Source organism: Haliotis rufescens, unplaced genomic scaffold, assembly GCF_023055435.1.
Source record: "Haliotis rufescens isolate VD_foot unplaced genomic scaffold, xgHalRufe1.0.p SCAF_4, whole genome shotgun sequence".
NCBI lineage: Eukaryota > Metazoa > Mollusca > Gastropoda > Lepetellida > Haliotidae > Haliotis > Haliotis rufescens.
Genome location: NW_025964112.1, coordinates 40,480,503 through 40,502,565, shown reverse-complemented (window position 1 = coordinate 40,502,565; position 22,063 = coordinate 40,480,503). Strand labels below are relative to the sequence as shown.

The window sequence follows — 22,063 nt, the reverse complement described above, 5'->3', positions numbered from 1 at the left end:
CAAATAGTCGGGACCAAAAAAGTAAGTTATTTATATACGTAAGTTCGTTATAAGCGTGTTCGTTATAACCGTAGTTTACTGTAGTTGAAAGCTCGATGATCACACCGAGTCGCAGGTTTTATGCAACGTTTCGATGTTTTTGTCTGTCGAACATATGTCACGGTCATATGTCCTTTTTCCTAAATGACTACAAAAGTACATTCTGATGTACCTTGCAAGTACATCACGAAAAAAATCAACCAGCGCAATAAGAGAGGTAACTTGAAGCGTGTTGTTGGCAGCGTGAGCTCCGGACAGCGTCCTGTAGCGTGATTGACCTGTTGTATAGGACGAAGTAGCACTTGAGTTGAGCAGACATTCTCCTTACATCGACCTAGCTTTAATTGCTCTGGATTTAGCTTGGCTGCGCATTGTCTTGCCTCTCTTGAACCTGCAAGCAGCGGGAGAAGATACCGATGAAACAGCGCAATATTGCTAAACAAGTGCGCCTACTTCTTAATTGTCGCCTTTAACTGGCTCAGTTTTTGTCCTTATAATTGAATTTACAAATATTCCAATACAAGAGGAAAAAGGAGAAATGCATGGGCAAAAACAGGATGTCCTGAAAAAATGTGGCGTACGTGGTTCCCCTATTTGCTTGCCGCCTCCTTTCAGGGAATACGTTTCACAGCTCCCGCTAGCTGGGTATAGCAGAAAGTGAGGGGATTTTACTACCACCCATCTCTAACCATCCATCTATTACAAAATATCTGCAACAGCCATCTGCTGCCACCTTTCTGTAAACAAGAGCGTCAAAACCCTTTCCATATTCATAAGACGTCTTTGCCAAAACCCGATTGTACGAATCCGACTATCTCATGGGCATAAGTTTATGAATCACTGTCAAATAGTCATGATTCCCGGTGTTCGCCAAAAGGTGAACGTTATCTACCTTACCGGTAGCACTCGTCACAAACACTGGCAAAGGCAAGTCAATTGTTCACATGAAAAATACACGGGAACATATGGAACCACACTTTTACTACCATCCATCTTCTACCACACGTCTACTACCAACGGTATACTACCACCCATCTGTTACATCCATCTTCTACCACACGTCTACTACCAACGGTATACTACCACCCATCTGTTACATCCATCTTCTACCACACGTCTACTACCAACGGTATACTACCACCCATCTGTTACATCCATCTTCTACCACACGTCTACTACCAACGGTATACTACCACCCATCTGTTACATCCATCTTCTACCACACGTCTACTACCAACGGTATACTACCACCCATCTGTTACATCCATCTTCTACCACACGTCTACTACCAACGGTATACTACCACCCATCTGTTACATCCATCTTCTACCACCAATCTATAACCAACCATTACCTATCACATTTACTACCACCAATCTTTAACCACCCATTTACTACCACCAATCTAAAGAGACCCATTTACTACCACCAATCTGTGACCACACATTTACTACCACCAATCTGTAACCACCAATTTACTACCACCAATCTATAACCACCCATTTACTACCATCAATCTTATCACCCATGTACTACCATCAATCTAATCACCCATTTACTACCATCAATCTAATCACCCATTTACTACCATCAATCTAATCACCCATTTACTACCATCAATCTAATCACCCATTTACTACCACCAATCTGTAACCACCCATTTACTACGACCAATCTGTAACCAGACATTTACTACCAGCAATCTGTAACCACCAATTTACTACCACCAATCTATAATCACCCATTTACTACCATCAATATGTAACCACCCATTTACTACCACCAATCTGTAACCACACATTTACTACCACCAATCTGTAACCACACATTTACTATCACCAATCTATAACCACCCATTTACTACCACCAATCTAAAGCAACCAATTTACTACCACCAATCTTTAACCACCCATTTACTACTACCAATCTAAAGCAACCCATTTACTACCACCAATCTGTAATCACCCATTTACTACCACCAATCTGTAACCACCCATTTACTACCACCAATCTATAACCACCCATTTACTACCATCAATCTAATCACCCATGTACTACCATCAATCTAATCACCCATTTACTACCATCAATCTAATCACCCATTTACTACCATCACTCTTATCACCCATTTACTACCACCAATCTAATCACCCATTTACTACCACCAATCTTTAACCACCCATTTACTACCACCAATCTGTAACCACCCATTTACTGCCACCAATCTATAACCACCAATTTACTACCACCAATCTGTAACCACCCATTTACTACCACCAATCTGTAACCACACATTTACTACCACCAATCTATAACCACACATTTACTACCACCAATCTATAACCACCCATTTACTACCATCAATCTGTAACCACACATTTACTACCATCAATCTGTAACCACCCATTTACTACCACCAATCTGAAACCACCCATTTACTACCACCAATCTGAAACCACCCATTTACTAACACCCATTTACTAACACCAATCTGTTACCACCCATTTACCAACATCCATCTGTAACCACCCATTTAGTACCACCCATCTGCTACCACCCATTCACTACCCCCCCTTTTTCCACCAACTATTTACTATCCAGCGGTACCATTTTTACAACCAGATATGTACAATTGTTGAGGTGGCAAAAATACATAAATACAAGAGAGATATCTACAAGTGCAAGATAATGGCGCTAATCCGTGGAAATCAAAGTAACTTACAATTTCCATAAATGAATAAGGTAGATTAAACCGCTAGAGAAAAAAGATTTACGGATCACCAATTCTCTGACAACGAATGTAAAGATACTGCCGAAAGGTGACAGAAGCCGAACAATTCAGAGTGAGGAAGCCGTGCAGTCACTAGACCGTGACTAGACTGGTTTACGACCAGGTGACACTATAACCACCCATTTACTACCATCCATCTGCTACCACCCATTTACTACTACCCATTTGCTACGACCATCTGATACCACCCATTAACTACTACCCTTTTGCTACGACCATCTGATGCCACCCATTAACTACTACCCTTTTGCTACGACCATCTGATACCACCCATTTACTACTACCCTTTTGCTACGACCATCTGATACCACCCATTAACTACTACCCATTTGCTACGACCATCTGATACCACCCATTAACTACTACCCTTTTGCTACGACCATCTGATACCACCCATTTACTACTACCCTTTTGCTACGACCATCTGATACCACCCATTTACTACTACCCATTTGCTACGACCATCTGATACCACCCATTTACTACTACCCATTTGCTACGACCATCTGATGCCACCCATTTACTACCACCAATTTGCTTCGCCCATCTGCTGCCAATGCAGGTGGGCACATATTATTAATAATGGTCCCATCAATCCGCGTGGAATCAGGAATAATACCACAGAGAATATATACCCTAATATCAATATACAAAACATTTACTCACTCACTCATACAAGTTCGACCCATTTCATTTTAGATCAAACTCTTGCCCCTCTTACAGTTTTTAGTCGCTCCGGTTCCAAAAGCGTAAACTTTATTACTCTTTGTACCCTAAGTAAAAGCCATGCGTTCGTGGTGTAATCAGTGCTTCCAAAAGACATATGGCTGTAATACATCCGCTTTGCACTCAAAGTGCATTCCATAAACGCCTAGTGCGAATACCTTACATTTCAGAAATGCGCTGTTATTACATAACTCATTTAAACAAATTACCCATTTCAACTACGGAATATAGTTCTGTCTGTTCACCACAGAGACAACAGCAACATTAATGCCTAGTGGGTAATCCGCCTCTCTGCCACAGGCAATTTAAGCATGTTAAGAGATTGGAAGCCTTATTGCAAAAAACGTCTTTACTTGATTTAGTTTACGAGTTGGCATGGAACACACTGAGATGAAGGCGAGGAGAAGGTCGTTTTTGAGGCATAATAGGATGACGGCTTCCACTGCAACCGAATAACAAGAGCAAAATGCAGTTTGTACATAATGGCGGCGGTGCTGAATGGTTGTTGGCAATCCCGAGATGATCAGAACTAAAGGTTGTTTACCACAGTGTTTTCTTCTTTTTTTCATATCATCAGTCAGGCAGCGTTGTTTCAAAAGCCTGATACTTTAACCAGAACTCAAATGTACAAATAAGAATATTTATACTGACAAAGTTATTCATTAATGAAATCAACGCAGCGATGCCGGTTAGGCTATTTATAAAATTGGTGCCTGTTGAAATACGCCAACTTCTGCGCATGCCAATGTTTTCATTCCCGATCTAATCCAATGCAGCTTCTTTGACATTGACGTAAGTAGATGCTTTCTGCGTCAAAATACACCTTCAGGGCTAACCTGATCTCACAAGGCGGAAGTTGGTGATGGTAAACAGTATGGCTTCTCATTGTCCTGACACCCGGTGTCTACTATTGCGTGAACACCTCTAGACTTACCCTTGCGTCATGTCCCGAATTACTGACGTTACAACAGCATGAAGACTACGGACCGAGCTCGCTTTATTCAGCAACGTGTGATTCGTACTCTCATTTCGTCAATGGACAGAGGGTACCTGGCAGTACTTCACAATAATGGTGGACACACGAGATATTGAGTTCTAATGACCATGTGCATGTGATGTCTTACCACTGATGTCCTCTGATGTTTGCAATAGTCCAACCCTCATCAGATGTGCAGCAAATGTGTGTTACTTCCCGTTCTGAACAGTAAGGTATGTGTTTATATTTTCAAGTGTATGTGATATTAATAAAAGCAACAAAACATATTCATACGACATCTCTTCCGTAGATTCCGACTATATCATGAGCATATGTTTATGAATCACTATCATTATCATGCCAATAAAACGCCTTGCGAATGTTTGCACGGTAACTCAGTATGCAAACTGAAGGAAACCCATAAAGTCACTGAGACAGTTTCAAATCAACAAGACGATGAAGTGTGTGAGGACCAGTAGCTACAGATCCCTCCTGAGGATATCTCAGCAAGACGTATCTCGATGTTGTAACCTCCAGCAAACCCGAGACTCTCTCGTGGTTTTATCCCATCCAAACTGAGAAACCTATTTTCGAATGTTCATCAATTATTCCAGTTTATTTTGTCAGACTTTTACGATAATAAGCATTCAATGTGCATCGCAGAGGCGATGTACAATAATGAGGTGTTTCACCATGCGATACTTAGTTCTAGTATCAGCACTTGTTCATAAACACGACACTTCAAAGAGCTCATTTAGTGAAATACTCCAATTATTTTTTTTTCCATTTATATTTATCGGCCACCAGTCGGCATTGTGAGGTGACGAATGTAGGGTCATGTCAACATGGTCTGCACACTCTGCACAAAGTCGTCCCATGGTTAAATGTAAAGCATGATGCTACAGGATTCGTTACAGTTTGCCGCAGGGAACACGTCAGGAACGTGTGACTAACATGTTGTTTCTCATGTTTTTGTATACGAAACTTAAACACAATCATGCAAATATACTAACGGTAATCTAAACACTTCGCCGAGTCTCGTTTTACTTCGAATGTTATTTTTTGCATGTTTAGTGGGAATTAATGATGCACAAGACGTTTACCTCGAACAGCCATACTCATTTTCTTACAGTTAAAGCGAAATAACCATGACCTGGTAAAAAAATATAGGCACGAAGTGTCCGTTTTGATTGTAATGGTAGAGATCTACACACGCGGAGATGCCAGCACGTTTTTAGAAGATAGGTTTGTGCTTGGCCTCAGGCAAATGAATTGCAAACCCCTTTAGACTCTATCAGCAGTCTTTCCAAACGTCCATGCATTTTATATCAGTAAGAAGCTGTCTGTATTCATGATGATTCGTTTTGAGTGAGTGGGTTAAAATTATATCTGTTTTATTTCACGGTGTGTCAGCTTTAATTAGGTAATACTATGAATGACCAAAGTTGAGATACAGATGGACCACGGCTCATAATTGCTAGGAAATGTGGATTCGAACTCACGAGCGGCTTATAAAGGTTTACACGATTGGTAATATGGGTTCCCTTGCAGTCTATTCCTTCTTATAATGTCAGAATGTCAGTGGGCTAGTCTTCTACTCGTCATGATACCACGATGTCCATTTAAACTGATTAAATTTATTTTTTAATTATTGATTTGACATCACTTAAATATTTAATTACTTTCGCTTTAAAGTTTTCTTATCCTCAAGTTAGAATCTCATATATATATATATATATATATATATATATATATACGTATTTTCTAATGTTTCGTTATCAATTTTATTATTTGATATTAAACATAGCATTTATTTGATTAAGTCCTCGCATTTTCTGTGGTAGCAGATGGTCGTAGCAAATAGGTAGTAGTAGTAGTTGGTTGGTGTGTTTGTTGTTTAACGCCGCACTCAGCAATATTACAGCTTTATGACGGAGATCTGTAAATAATCGAGTCTGGACCAGACAATCCAGTGATTGACAACATGAGCATCGATCCACGCAATTGGGATCGATGACATACATGCATCAACCAAGTCATCGAGCCTGACCACCCGATCCCTTTAGTCGCCTCTTACGACAAGCATAGTCGCCTTTTACGGCAAGCATGGGTTACTGAAGACCTATTCTATCCAAGATCTTCACGGATCTAGTCTGTTGGTAATGTTTCTTAATTCATATAGCAATTCTATGTTAAGATATTTCAGACTATGTATTTCGTGATATTGTCAAAACCAATGTCATATTATGCGAGGTAAATGCTGTATTAATCATTTGGCTGTCATATGGCAAGTTTGGCAAGTAGATATCCCATACAAATGATGCAACTTGTTAAAGAGGACAAGACATTAGACATGACATGCAACTAGTCCTAAGTATTACAATCAATTAAACGCTTTTGACTACAATGTAATGTGAATATATTATAAAATCTGCTAGAATTGTGTGAGAGACCGGTGTTTCCGGTTGAACAGGACATGCTTACTCTTTTCGCGAACATCTGGTGCCATCATTGCTTTCGGTGATCAGTTCATATTAATTCCATCACTATTGTGCCCTTTGCGCCCAATGGAAACTGTTGCGGCGGAAGGTCGAGACTACCTACTCTGGTGTGTTGACGTTTGAATTTACTGAAAAGAATGAACGACTTTGCGATCTTTTGGAGAATTCATAACTATAAGCAACTTCGTGATCAAAGATGAATATAGCACTTTACTTTGGACCAAAGGCTTGTTCATCTTGAACTTTTAAAAATATGAACATTGTAGCAGCAATGGGGGAGACATTTGTTTGTGCATGCATTGCTGATACTTTACCAGACATTTGTTTGTGCATGCATTGCTTATACTTTACCAGACATTTGTTTGTGCATGCATTGCTTATACTTTACCGGACATTTGTTTGTGCATGCATTGCTGATACTTTACCAGACATTTGTTTGTGCATGCATTGCTTATACTTTACCAGACATTTGTTTGTGCATGCATTGCTGATACTTTACCAGACATTTGTTTGTGCATGCATTGTTGATACTTTACCAGACATTTGTTTGTGCATGCATTGCTTATACTTTACCAGACATTTGTTTGTGCATGCATTGCTTATACTTTACCAGACATTTGTTTGTGCATGCATTGCTTATACTTTACCAGACATTTGTTTGTGCATGCATTGCTTATACTTTACCGGACATTTGTTTGTGCATGCATTGCTGATACTTTACCGGACATTTGTTTGTGCATGCATTGCTGATACTTTACCAGACATTTGTTTGTGCATGCATTGCTTATACTTTACCAGACATTTGTTTGTGCATGCATTGTTGATACTTTACCAGACATTTGTTTGTGCATGCATTGCTTATACTTTACCAGACATTTGTTTGTGCATGCATTGCTTATACTTTACCAGACATTTGTTTGTGCATGCATTGCTGATACTTTACCGGACATTTGTTTGTGCATGCATTGCTTATACTTTACCAGACATTTGTTTGTGCATGCATTGCTGATACTTTACCAGACATTTGTTTGTGCATGCATTGCTTATACTTTACCGGACATTTGTTTGTGCATGCATTGCTTATACTTTACCAGACATTTGTTTGTGCATTCATTGCTGATACTTTACCGGACATTTGTTTGTGCATGCATTGCTGATACTTTACCAGACATTTGTTTGTGCATGCATTGCTTATACTTTACCAGACATTTGTTTGTGCATGCATTGCTATACTTTACCAGACATTTGTCTGTGCATGCATTGCTGATACTTTACCAGACATTTGTTTGTGCATGCATTGCTGACACTTTACCAGACATTTGTTTGTGCATGCATTGCTTATACTTTACCAGACATTTGTTTGTGCATGCATTGCTGATACTTTACCAGACATTTGATTGTGCATGCATTGCTGATACTTTACCAGACATTTGTTTGTGCATGCATTGCTTATACTTTACCAGACATTTGTTTGTGCATGCATTGCTGATACTTTACCAGACATTTGTTTGTGCATGCATTGCTTATACTTTACCAGACATTTGTTTGTGCATGTAATGCTGATACTTTACCAGACATTTGTTTGTGCATGCATTGCTGATACTTTACCAGACATTTGTTTGTGCATGCATTGCTTATACTTTACCAGACATTTGTTTGTGCATGCATTGCTGAAACTTTACAAGACAATTGTGTGTGTATGCATTTACCATATATTGGTCTGTGCATGTATTGGGCAGACATATGTAGTGGATGGTTTCGTTGGAAAAGGAATACGAATCTAATCATTTCATCGCACATGTCATTACAAGATACGAGATCTATTAGGTATCCTTGGGTATACTGATACACACACGTATGAGACACCGCCCACAAACGGACATAGAATCCTACAATCGACTCTGCTTTATGCAGAGATTTATATTGGATATGGAAAGTAAAGGGTTTTGTCGCTATATTTATGTGAACTGTACATCTTTATGAAACTATGAGGAGTATTTGTTCATCATATACAATAAAAAAAACCCATATAATTTTAGATGAGAAGGGTTTAAACATTTATCATATTTTTTCTGATACTTTGATTAGATCTTTTTCACAGATATATTAAGGGGTACATGTGTATCAAACCTGACACCGACTGGTTGTATCATGACATCGATCGCTGAGTTGAAGTGTCGGTACGTTGATGAGTACGCTGTCCCGATATAGCCTTACGCCACTGGGAATTACAGTAGGGATTATGTCGTCCTAGTGATAACGAAAATAGTGTGTTGGTAACAGGGCGACAGACGAGATGACGGAAGTTGAAGGTCTGTGTACAACACGATTGTCTTGAATGAAGTACACGGTGAACCAAACTCTTTAAAAAGCATCAGGAAGCTATGGTATTAAGAACGTGTTTTACATAGACTGTTTTAAAAAGCAACTTCAAGAACTAAATATTAACGCTGAGAAAGGAAGAGGGGGGGGGGGGGGGGGGGGGGGGAGCGAGAGAGAGAGAGAGAGAGAGAGAGAGAGAGAGAGAGAGAGAGAGAGAGAGAGAGAGAGAGAGATGGTTGGTTGGTTGGTTGGTTGGTACTTTAACTCCGCACTCGGCAATATTCCAGCTATATGACGGCGGTCTGTAAATAATCGAGTCTGGACCAGACAATCCAGTGATTGATATCATGAGCATCGATCCACGCAATTGGGATCGATGACATGTATCAACCAAGTCAGCGAGCCTGACCACCCGAGAGAGAGAGAGAGAGAGAGAGAGAGAGAGAGAGAGAGAGAGAGAGAGATGCATGAATAACTTGACTTTTAGTCAGCCATTAAGAAAGCTTGGGGTCGTTTATGTCGCAGACATTGTCCAATCTTGAGACAAGCCTGGCTGTAGCTTCAGCTGTGAGCTTTTATCCCAGGCTTATCCTTGAGCCTTGCTGCGTCGCCAAGACAGGGTACCTTGACCTCGTGTATTAACTGTCACTACAACTAAATTGTTCTAAACCCCTGTGTTGATAAAGGATGTCAGGATGGGGCTCAGTCGTAGTGACTACACGCTTACGCTGAACGTGTCAGTCAGGGTGACGTCAAATATTGGTGCATATGTACTAACGCGCAAGTCGTGAACATATACTCTGTACAGCATTTCTGTTTTGTTGTTGATATGAGACTTTATAGTAATACACTTGAAAGCGGTTAACTTGATATAATTCCCACATTTTAAGACTTTCGATGGCTGTACATAGTACTAGGATCGTTTTATGGAACTATAAACTCAAGTTCAAGTGTACTCGAATATCAATATTCTTGGAACTGTCAAGTCCTTTCCCGAAAGAAGTCATAATTTGCTGTAGGTAACTGTACAGTTTTGAAACATAATGAATGCAATTTATGAAAAGAGTTGTCGTGAGTGATCATGGTTTCATGTATATAACCTTTCATGGCAAGACTCAGAACACAGCATACTAATGCCGTACGTGTTACATACAAAACAATGTACACACGCCGTAGACTGTATCACAACAACACCAAATAGTAGTACTGTTTGTGATACAAAAGTTTTTCGACCATCCCTGTACTTTTGTTCATGGAGTACTCAGCTAATTAGTAAATTGACAATAGAAATGCCAGGATATTGCCCGCAAAGAATATGTGTACTTTCAACATAGAGCTGTGTGTATAGCTTAGCTGATAATATCCCCTTTAAGAGTAAAGATCAATCCATAAACATATCAAGTGTATTTGCCAACAGACTTAAGTTGACAGGTTGGTATGCGTCTTATAAGATGAAAGAACAACACCGAGCTAAGAGCATATGCATACACCAAAACAAACAGTTGCGAAGTGAAGTTGCCACAACATCGCAACACAGTTAGACCTCCAGCCTGGTGAGGTATGCAATGGGGACGACAGTAACGACATCTGGACACTTCCTCAATCAATATACGACACCATTCCTGCTGCTGATGACACCTGGCACGATATGTACCCATGGTGTTGACCTCTGGTAATAAGCATCATTGATTACCAATACTCTTCAAGTGTACAGCCCCCAAGAAGGAAGCAAGGGTCGGATGTCTCACAAGAAGGGACGTGTGTTACGTCACGGACTACAAAGACTGCTTCCTCTGGTCAATAGAAACATAAGCAGGATGTATACACTGAATTACCCTTACTGGATGCAGCGTGAATGTATTGTTTATGTGCAGTTGTATAGAACTACTGAAGGGTTATGCCGGGGTTTTAAACAACAAGTAATTAATTAGTAAGCAGTTTAAGGTTTGATTTAATTAGTTGCCTTTGATAAGGTCTCGTGCAGATTTAAATCCTATGTTCTATTCTCATTGTGACAGATGTGTGACACAATATATACTCGACTGAAGCAGGTTTTTGGACAATATTAATGCTACTGTTTAAAACTCTTTCGTCAGACGTGAAGACTTGGAGCTTCAAACAAAAAACAACCACCGGCCACATTGGAAAAACACTCAAAGAGATATTCAAATTAAGCAACCAATATAGAATATTTGCCTGAGGTAGTTTTACCACACTTTTGTATGCATTCAATCAGTTCCTCTATTCTTTTTAAAGGATCGATTCAGAAAGGCATGAAAAACTAAGTACTTCGCGGTATTCTCACTCAGGTGAATTTGTTCATCAGTATCGTTCCCAAAATAATTTTGTCATATAGCATACTACTGTTGTCTTATTAAGAATATCAAAATTGTAATAGGTTGCCTGGATTTGGTTTACCATACTTTTGTGTTTATATGCATTCAATCAGTTCTTCTATTATTTTCAAAGGATAGATTTAGAAATGTAATATGAAAAACTTCAGCGTATTCTCACTCAGATGAACTTCGTTCATCAATGTGGATCCAAACATGATATTGTCATATAACATACCAATAATGTTATACCACAATTGTCATATTACATTCCAATATTGTCATATTTCATACAAACGTAGCTTGGGTTGTATAATTTTTCGGGGAGTTGGGAATGAAAATCGAGAGCACACTGATTCACTGACCAGTGTGATAATGTTAGCTGTTTGCGCATGCACCAAACGTATGGAGTCCAGCGCAATATATATATTGCGCTGGACTCCATACGTTTGGTGCATGAATATATATATACACACATTATTTTTTTATAAATTCTTTTCATATATCAATATTGTCAAACGAACATTGTGAAAAATCATACCAATATGGACATATTGTATATCCAAATTGTCGTATAACATACCAATATGAACATATTGATTAACCAAATTGTCATATAAAATACCAATATTCATGCAAGCTATGTTTCAAATAGGAGAAACGATAAGGACTCACAAATTGGTACGACACACAAATCAAATAAAAAACTTTTATTGTGCCTCAAAACCATTTTAGGATAGGTTATACATGTATTAATTAGTTTTTTAAGTTTATGGAAGCGTCTTGCCTAAAGTTATCGTTCACATTTAACAAATAAAACGACTCCTTTTCTCAAACTATATGCATTGAAAACAGAAACTATTGACAAATGCATATTTTATAATTGCATATGGCCCGGATTTCTTGAGATCTCAGTGAATGCAATCTGTTAATTATTGGCGCATCTGAATGCTAGCATGACATTTATCGTCCTCACGAATACTACAATACTTCCCTCAGGCGTTGCATGTTTCTCTTTGAGCTACCAGTAAAGCTTTATTATAGAATTCTATTAATCCAAGGTTCCAAGCAATGTCCTTCAACTGCGTGACGACCACAGTAAATACGTACCATTGCATAAATATTTGCATCCAAACAATGAAATTACCTTGAGAGAGATGGTGATGGCCTCATTCTGGACAGAAGCTCTGTCCTTTTGCTATATCATATCATGGAGCTTTGTGACGCGGTTTTCAATCATTGTTTACAAGAAAAACGTTGACGCCGTGTTGGCCATTCCTCATCCTGGCTTTTGAGAGGAGAGTAACTGAAAGAACACTCATATTGTTGATCATAAAAACAGTACTAATGGCCGCTCAGCATAGAGGGGCACTTAAGGGCACTACCTGGGATAGAAACGTATTAGCGAAAGGTTTAGAAGAAAAACAATGCCACCTCTGCATTCCGAGTGCTCTGATCATACATCTGTGATGGTGACCCAGTGAGAAGATGGTGTGGCTGTCACGGGGTTAAATTACTCGGAAAACGTTGGTCGAATCTTGCTTGCTCCATGTGTGACCATTATGGACATTGCTAACCACAGCATTGACCTACATTCATTTAGTCAACTGTAACGCTGTTGTATCTTTATGGTTTTATCCGTTTAATTTAAACTTCAATTTCTGTTTTGTTTGTTTGTTTTGTTGCATAACGCCGTACTCAACAATATTCCATCTATATAACGGAGGTCTGTAACTAATCGAGTCTTTACCAGACAACCCTGTGATTGACATAATGAGCATCGATCACCGAAATTGGGATACGATGACTGCATTAGCGAATCGACCACACGATCCCGTTAGACGCCTCTTGCGACAAGCATAGTCGCCTCTCATGGAAAGCATGGGTTGCTGAAGACCAATACTAAACAGGATCTTCGCGGGTTCCGTCTTTTTTTAAAATATAGGAACTAAAATACCTTGTATTTTGGACTGTAATTAACTGCGCTACTAGGTCAACTATATGACGATACAAAGTCAGCGTCCACACAGGCGTGACCATTTCGTTAACACACACACACACACACACACGAGATAACATAGCTGATGGTAATGGAATAAATGAAGCTTATGTTTCTAATGTATGAGATAGGCCGCTATAGATACGAGTATGTCCAAAGCGACCACTAATGTTTATATCTAAAGCATGCACTTCATTAAACCTTCCACAGAAGCGACAGATGAGAGGGTCGCGTTACTGTCATATCGCTTCTGAAAACATTGCCAGCTGGTTATCGTTTTAAAGGGAATTTTATTTGAGGGAAGACATTCATGACCATTCCGAGTTATTTTTACATCAGGTTGACAGACCATACTCTAAAAACATTTTGTCGTCCCGGCGATACTTTAAAGCAAGACTTAAGTCATCTTTATTCTGAAAAAGTATAAAACTTGCATAAGAATGATTGCTTTCTTTTGTAATTATGCTCAGTAATCTCGTTGCATGGGTTGAAGGGTGTTTTTTTATAAATAGATCATCTTTCACTAACACACCGATGTGTGTGTAGTGAGCATGAAATACGTGTAAGTTGGTTTAAACGCAGCTCTGAGCAGCAGTAATTCAGTAATTTCACGGTGTGTCAGCTCAATATGGGAAGAAAGCCCATAGACAGGGAGACCGTAGATGTATAGTATAATTAAACCAAAATGCAAAATGTTGTTGACAGAACAAGGGACATACTTGACTAAATCTGTGGTTCTAATCCAAGAACAAGGGATCTTGTTTCGACTAAAGGAAGACACGCAGCACAGCAATTCATTAGGCTGCAGTACTGCCGGGTCCCATATCAAATATATACAAGATAAACTGAGAGAAGATGACACGAACATTGAACGCCATTTGATTACACCTTGATGCGAGCGAGTACTGGAACTCAAATAACCCCACGATCCACGACAATTCTAGCATACATTGTGGCTACACTTTGGACTTCATGAGATAATTGTATCCATAGATTTCAGTGGGAGGTCGCATGACTGCCATGCTACAAACAGAAAGAAACGACAGAATATCAACATGGTATGAGGGTCAAAGCTGCTGCTGAAAACATCACGTTTGTGGGGATTGTGGTCACTGTAGATATTTTCCATACTATTCAAGCCTGAACGAATAAACGATGAATGCATTCAACGAACGATAATCACCATTCAGTTTTAATCAATGTTTAATTGTGCAGATAGATAATGCAAATTGCAATCATTGTGCAGATAGAACATGCAAACTGCATTCACTTTCCAGATAGATAATGCACATTGCAATAATATACAACAATCCTTTTACGATTTTCGAATACGAAAAAAATATATAGATCGCTAACTGCTTTAATGCAAACACTAATCGTTGATCTGCAATTATATGCATCCCTTTCAGAGTAACATTTTTGATACATTTGCAAGGCTAAAGTACCACCGCTGTTTTGAAGCATCCATCGGCCGTCATGCATTTCCACTGTCGTCACTCAAGACAGACGAGTCAGGTTCGTGTCTGTATTCTATAATGTACGTGGACAACATTGATGGGTGCAAAGAACTAATGAAATGTGAATAAGCGCATCCCTAGTTCTGGCGTGTACTCCTCGCAGATAAAAAGATTCATTACAAGAGATTTGACAAGGATGTGCTCATGAAAGGCAGGGCGGCTGGCTCTCCTCCTCCACAGGTTAACGCGCACTTTCCGTAACTACAATGTCCTTTGTCTAATTACATAAATCCCGGTTTAATTCCGTTATTATTTTCTAATCTTAGAACCCGTATAATCTGGTGATATAAATAATTACATGATGAAGGAAAAAACCCTTTGATAAGGCATTTTATGTATGAAGTAAATGTGATAAATAACAAAATCTATCACCTAATGAGTTCTGTTGACACTTCGACCGTCTACATGGTGTACTGGATAGAGCATCAGCCCGGAGAGCGGAAGTTTGGGGGTTCGATCCTCTGGCCGCGTTTATCAAAAGACATTAAAGGTGGTTGTTATTTTGCCTGTCGCTCGACATTAAGGGGATGAAAAAAGGCGTCGGAGTCAGTATAATGTTTCTGCCTGTGGTATCAATGATTAACTCCACACAAAAGGCATGCACGTCGGTATATCAGTACAATAATCCTGAACGTTACGTTAAACCCCATCTCACCTCACCTCACCTCACCTCACCTCACCTACGTGTACATGTAGCCCTTCCCTTTCTCTTATATATCTCTTTGCCTCCCCATCCCTATCTTTCCCCAACAACCACATACAAACACACAGACATTACATCCCCACTCCTTCCCGAAATCTCACAAACAACACACACACACAGACACACACACAGACACACACACACAGACACACACAGACACAGACACAGACACACACACACACAGACAGACAGACAGACACACACACACACACACACACACACACACAGACACAGACACACACACACACACACACACACACACACACACACACACACACACACACACACACACACACACACATAGATTCAATCTGTTGCCCAATTATCCGAACAATCATTATGGTTCTTTTTTTTAGAAAATACGCATTTGCATCTGATATCACCACAAAGGTATACAATATTATATAAATATTTCCCTTAGATGAATAATCTACCAGAGGTTTTAGTTTATGACTGCAAATATGTAAATATGTCAGGAGTTCGTAGTTCATATAATAAACAATGAAACATATTATGTTTTTCGTCTTCAATGACATGACCGAATGAACAATTTGCCTCGATATATTCTGAATCATTAAAACACAGACAATTTCTGATATTTTTTATTTCCAGAAAGTTAAATGAGCTTCTGAATGGCAATGCCTTTCCAAATTAACTGTTGTTAATACATTACATACGTGTATGCACGTAGCTATATAGGTGAAATAACCTTGAACCCGATGTCAAACCACATTTCAACTCACCTCTGGAGACACTTGGATTGGCTTCCAAAAATTACCTTACATTCTAATAGTTGCATTTAAAGGTGTGCGCCATCTTATTAGTGACAATCCTTGGCTTGAGACCTACGCACATCAATGGATGCCGTTGTCGTGGTTCTGTCTGCAGTGAGACGCAAACTCGATGGATGTAATCGACGAAATCAGTAACACTGTATTCGATGGCCGTTGACTGACCCATGCGCCCAGCGGTAAACACGGCGACATATGTAGCTTGAAATTTTTGTCCCATGACAGGAGAACTTCTGTGCGGTGTCAGGCAAAAAGCACATACATTTTTGTGCAAATTGTGTTTGATGCGGTGCATTTTCGCGAACACCTGGTGTCATGAATCATTTTTTACATTTACATAATTTTCAGCGCAATTTTTCCTATTACGGATAACGTCGGATAGCGAGACTGGTTATTCTCTGCTAATGTTTGTTTTTCTCTGTACAGTTCATGTATTCTCGAGCACAAGTATGACATATATTCAATCTTTATGTTTAACGTCGATTCGTGAAAAAACACTATGATTCATCATACAAATAAGTTCTTGTACATGAAAGGGAGCCGAGAACTCTGTAGCACTTCCAGATCGCCTGCGTGGTCCAGTGGTAGAACGTCTGCCCGGACAGCCGAAGTGTCATACCGGTACCAAAAGACGTTAAAAGAAGTTGATTAAGGGTATAAACAAAGACTAGTCGGTTCTGAGTCAGTGCACCGTGCCTCATTGTCAAACTGCGGCATTGTATCTCAGTGGGTAGCACTACGAAATCGTCAATAGTCCGGACTTTTACACACACACACACACACACACACACACACACACACACACACACACACACACACACACACACACACACACACACACACACACACACACTCACACTCACTCACACACACACACTCACTCACTCACACACTCACTCACTCACACACTCACTCACACACACATTACATCCCCACTCCTTCCCGAATTCTCGCAAACACACACACACACACACACACACACACACACACACACACACACACACACACACACACACACACACACACACACACACACACACAAAACAAACAAACAAACAAAAACAACAACAACAAAACAACACACACACACACACAAACACACACACACACACACAAACACACTCACACACACAATGATTAACTGCACACAAAAGGCATGCACGTCGGAATATAAGTGCTATAATTTTGAAAGCGACGTTAAACTGCATCTCACCTAGCACTTCCCTTTCTCTTATATATATCCCTGCCTCCCCATTCCCAACTAGCCCCCACACCATCATCCACACACTCAAACACTACGGGCCCACTCCTTCACTAAATCACACAAACAACACAAGAACAAGAACCGTTCCTTTTCTGGCCGCCCTCTCAGAATAAAGCTTCTAGTTGTTTACGTACGCTGGGGTTTTTTTTAAGGAAAATGTGTAAGGTGATAACGTCGAATGTCTTTATCTTCCATCATATTTGATATTTGATATTTGTTTATACGAAGAGGTATTAATAAACGCATTCAACACTTGTTTGAAAACGGAAACTCTGTGAAAATAAGTATACACATTGACATACTCAAAGGCAACAGGAACGATACACTATGATATTTAACTATGAAAAACAATCCTAATTTATTGATAAAAGAAATATTACAATTATAAAAACTGGTCAGTAATTTAACGTTTTATACAATAAACCATCCGTCAAGACACTGTAGGGTTGCATGCAGAAAGCCACATCAATATGTTCATTTCCCTTTCAAACTGCTGTTTATATATTGGCGTGAAAATAACAAGTAATTATCTGTAAAAGAATTTGTTTAATTCTTTTAACATTAGAAACCAATGACTCCTTGTGTAAATCAAACACAAGTCCACTCGTTAAAGAAAAAAATAAGGATATTGTTATGTGTGTACATGTCCACCTTATGATAGATTACAAGGTTTGCCTTTAAGTATGTTTGAATGTGCACACTTTTGAAGATTGCATGTTGGCCTGCAGACATAACTAGCACATATCACCTGCTTCAGATCTGACAACTGGGGAATCAAACCTCCCAACCAAACAACCTACAGGGCCCCACGACTTGCACAAGTTTCGCTAATTAATACACCAGAAAACTGATTTGCACGAATCCCAAACCATCACGTTCCTATAGGCACCTATTTTCACCTTTATTTCTACCTCCGAGCGTTGCAGGTTTCCAACATGGCCTAACGGTTCTACTCTGGTAGTAATTACATGCACTTCAGTGCACGAAGATGTAACCGATTTCCAATCAATGACGTGATTAATACAAGCATAACAAACCAAACTCCATATTTTCATACAGTTGGACATGCAACGATTTCACCAGAGAGGCTGAAGTGTTGATAGATACAACTTCTACCTGCACAGCCCACCAACAGTGCTATATCTAGCGGCCCTGTAGTGTGTAGGAGCGACTATATGCCCCGCTCTCCACCAGCTATCAGCCAGTCCCTGTATTGGAGCTTGTCGTGCTGTTGACTGACTGGCTGCTGCCTCCACTCTACCACAACGTCGCTTATAGTAACCACTAGCATTGATCTCGTGACGACGTCAGTGGCGGCACATTACGCGCACGGCACATACATCCCTCATTGTAACTGCTGGCGAAGTGTTCGGCCTCTACTTTGCAGAGTTTCACGAACACCGTAATCAGGAGAATGTATAAGACCGGGCTCCTGAAGGTGTAGGGCAACCGCAAAGTCTTTATAAGTCTTTAAACAAGGAACACCAGAACGGATAACATTTACACTGGAACATTTATTGAAAGAACACACAGCTGACAGTTTGGCTTGTGTGTGTAATGAGATTCTAAGAGGAAATAATTGCTGTTCATTAAGACGCGAGACGTGTCTGTTGATGCCCTGTAATCTCAACACTCAATCTGGAGGAGGTACCCGAATACGATACACAGTGAGTGGGAGTTGGTGCGACTTCTATGATTGTTTTCGGAAGCTTTAGTATTGTTTCGGGCGTTGCGTGGATGTTATTCCAGCCATGTTGACAATACCTTCTGGTGGTCAGTGTGCGTCGGCGAGGACAACCGACAGATAAAGAAGGGCGTCCGGTCAAGAAAATCTGGACACCTGTCGGAGAGGGATTTAACGCTTGTAATCCTCTCTTTACAGCCTGCCACTCCAGCAATACGGTGAGTAAGTCGTTGCGGTGACTACAGCAGTTGTTGTCTAAGTTCCGATTGTGACTGATGATTTCCCTGCCTTTTTATATCCATGCGAAACTATATTAATTTTCATTATTTTGATTTTGCAAAAAGTGACCTTCGTTATTTGTTTCAATGTGAAAGATATTCCAGAAAAATGTAAATGCGAGGATGATGTACCGATGTTGTAATCATAGTATGTCATATATGATGCCCTATGTCAGTCTTATATAACTGTTGTTATAAACACGAAGGATATAAACATTATGTTTTTTTATAGGTTTGCGAGTGTAACTGAGTATTCAATACACGGAAAACGTTAAAAGATCCGGTAATCGAATGTTCAATCAATAATTACCACAAACCTGAAAACACATAATGATTATCTTAATTGTGAAATACAAATATTATCAGTAAGTTTCCGGACCCCCTCTATACCTCACTGACAGCCATGACGTCAGTCTGGATGTTATGACGTCATGATACAATGTATTACGTCACATCTATAAACACCTCTTGTTGGCAGAACATGGAGGCAAACACTAAGTTGAAGTTCTGATAACTATTAATCAATACAGTATACATATCGAAAAGCCGAAAAGCATGTTTTTCAAATTTTTGGATTGAGAAACAATAGATTCACAAGAAAAATATTTATATGCAATGAAACGTCTACAAGATATCCGGTAACTAATTCCTGTCATAACTTATTTTGCACCAGTCAGATGGCACTACATATTCATAACAATGAAATTACAAACCGTCCTTTCAATGATTATATTTTTGTATACAAAGTTAATAAAGAGAAATGTTTGAGTGAGTGAGTGAGTTTGATTTTACGCCGCTTTTAGGAATATTCCAGCAATATCACGTCGGGGGACACCAGATATGGGCTTCGCACATTGTACCCATGTCGGGAATCGAACCCGGGTCTTCGGTGTGACGAGCGAACGCTTTAACCACTGGGCTACTCGACCGCCCCAGAAATGTTTGAAAAATTGTATGGCTGTTTCATATCGCTGAGCATTCCGGTTCAGAAAAGGCTCCCAGTACACAACACTTATCGATTTTTTGTGTGTTTGTTGTTTACCGCCGCACTCAGCATTATTTCATAATAAATAATCGAGTCTGGGCCAGACAATCTAGTGATTGACATCATGAGCATCGATCCACGCAACTGGGAATCGATGACATGCATCAACAAAGTCAGCGAGCCTGACCACCCCGATCCCGTTAGTCGCCACTTACGACAAGCACAGTCGCCTCTCGTGAAAAGCATTGGTTGCTGAAGACCTATTCGAACCTGGATCTTCAAGGGTAGACTAAAATGGGGATTTGGTGTCATCGTAACCCGCTGGCGGCTCTCTGCTCTGGTTTTCAGTCATTTGTGTGCCTGGTCTAGCTTCATGTGCGGCTCATGGCGATAGAACTGACGGCGGCGTTACACAACACTCACTCACTGGGGTGCAAAGCAGCATAACTTCTCTACGAAAATTCAGCTATGCCCATCTTGGCTGACATGCATGTCTCCGTTTGCATGTACACTGCCGGGCAAAAGAAAGTACACACTTGAACATTTAATTTGACCTAACATTACGAACGTCATCAAAACTTTACAAGGCTGACTGACTGAGCATGGTTTTACGCCGCTTTTAGCAATATTCCAGCAATATCACGGCGGGGGACACCAGAAATGGGCTTCACACATTGTACCCATGTCGGGAATCGAACCCGGGTCTTCGGCGTGACGAGCGAACGCTTTAACCACTAGGCTACCCGACCGCCCCTTACAAGGCTGAAAACAGTCGCCGAAACGTAAGGTCCAAAACAACTGTGATACCCGTATCAAATACATCACCATCGAATAACCATTTCTTGTTTGTTCATTTTTAGCCACCATCAAACATGGGTGTGTACTTTATTTTGACCAGCAGTTTATGTGTCTACAGTAAATTGAGCTGTCCCTAATTACTATATTCGCCGATACCCAATTATCTGAAACTTGTCAACTGAATATAGACAGGTAGAGATTTATATTGACCCCACTCTATTGATTCTCATGTTAGCGTTGTGGTATGTCACGCATGGTTTACCGACGACTCATTACAAGTTCATTTAGTACTATCAATAGGATCAGTGATTATACGTGTTTACAACCATACGTCGAAGCGGTGTCAGATCAGACCA

General features: G+C 39.9%; 1 protein-coding gene across 2 annotated transcripts in view; it reads left to right on the top strand.

Moving 5' to 3' along the window:
* The first annotated feature begins 4,274 nt into the window (after positions 1 to 4,274).
* Positions 4,275 to 22,063, top strand: part of LOC124118417 (neuropeptide S receptor-like) — a 32,761-nt gene continuing 14,972 nt past the window's right edge. The window contains exon 1 of one of the 2 annotated variants that reach the window (XM_046480524.2): positions 4,275 to 4,765. The gene's annotated coding sequence lies outside the window, so the exon portion shown is untranslated. Of the gene's footprint in view, positions 4,766 to 19,156; positions 19,865 to 22,063 lie in introns of those variants that run through there. The other variant, XM_046480522.2, reaches the window with a different exon arrangement.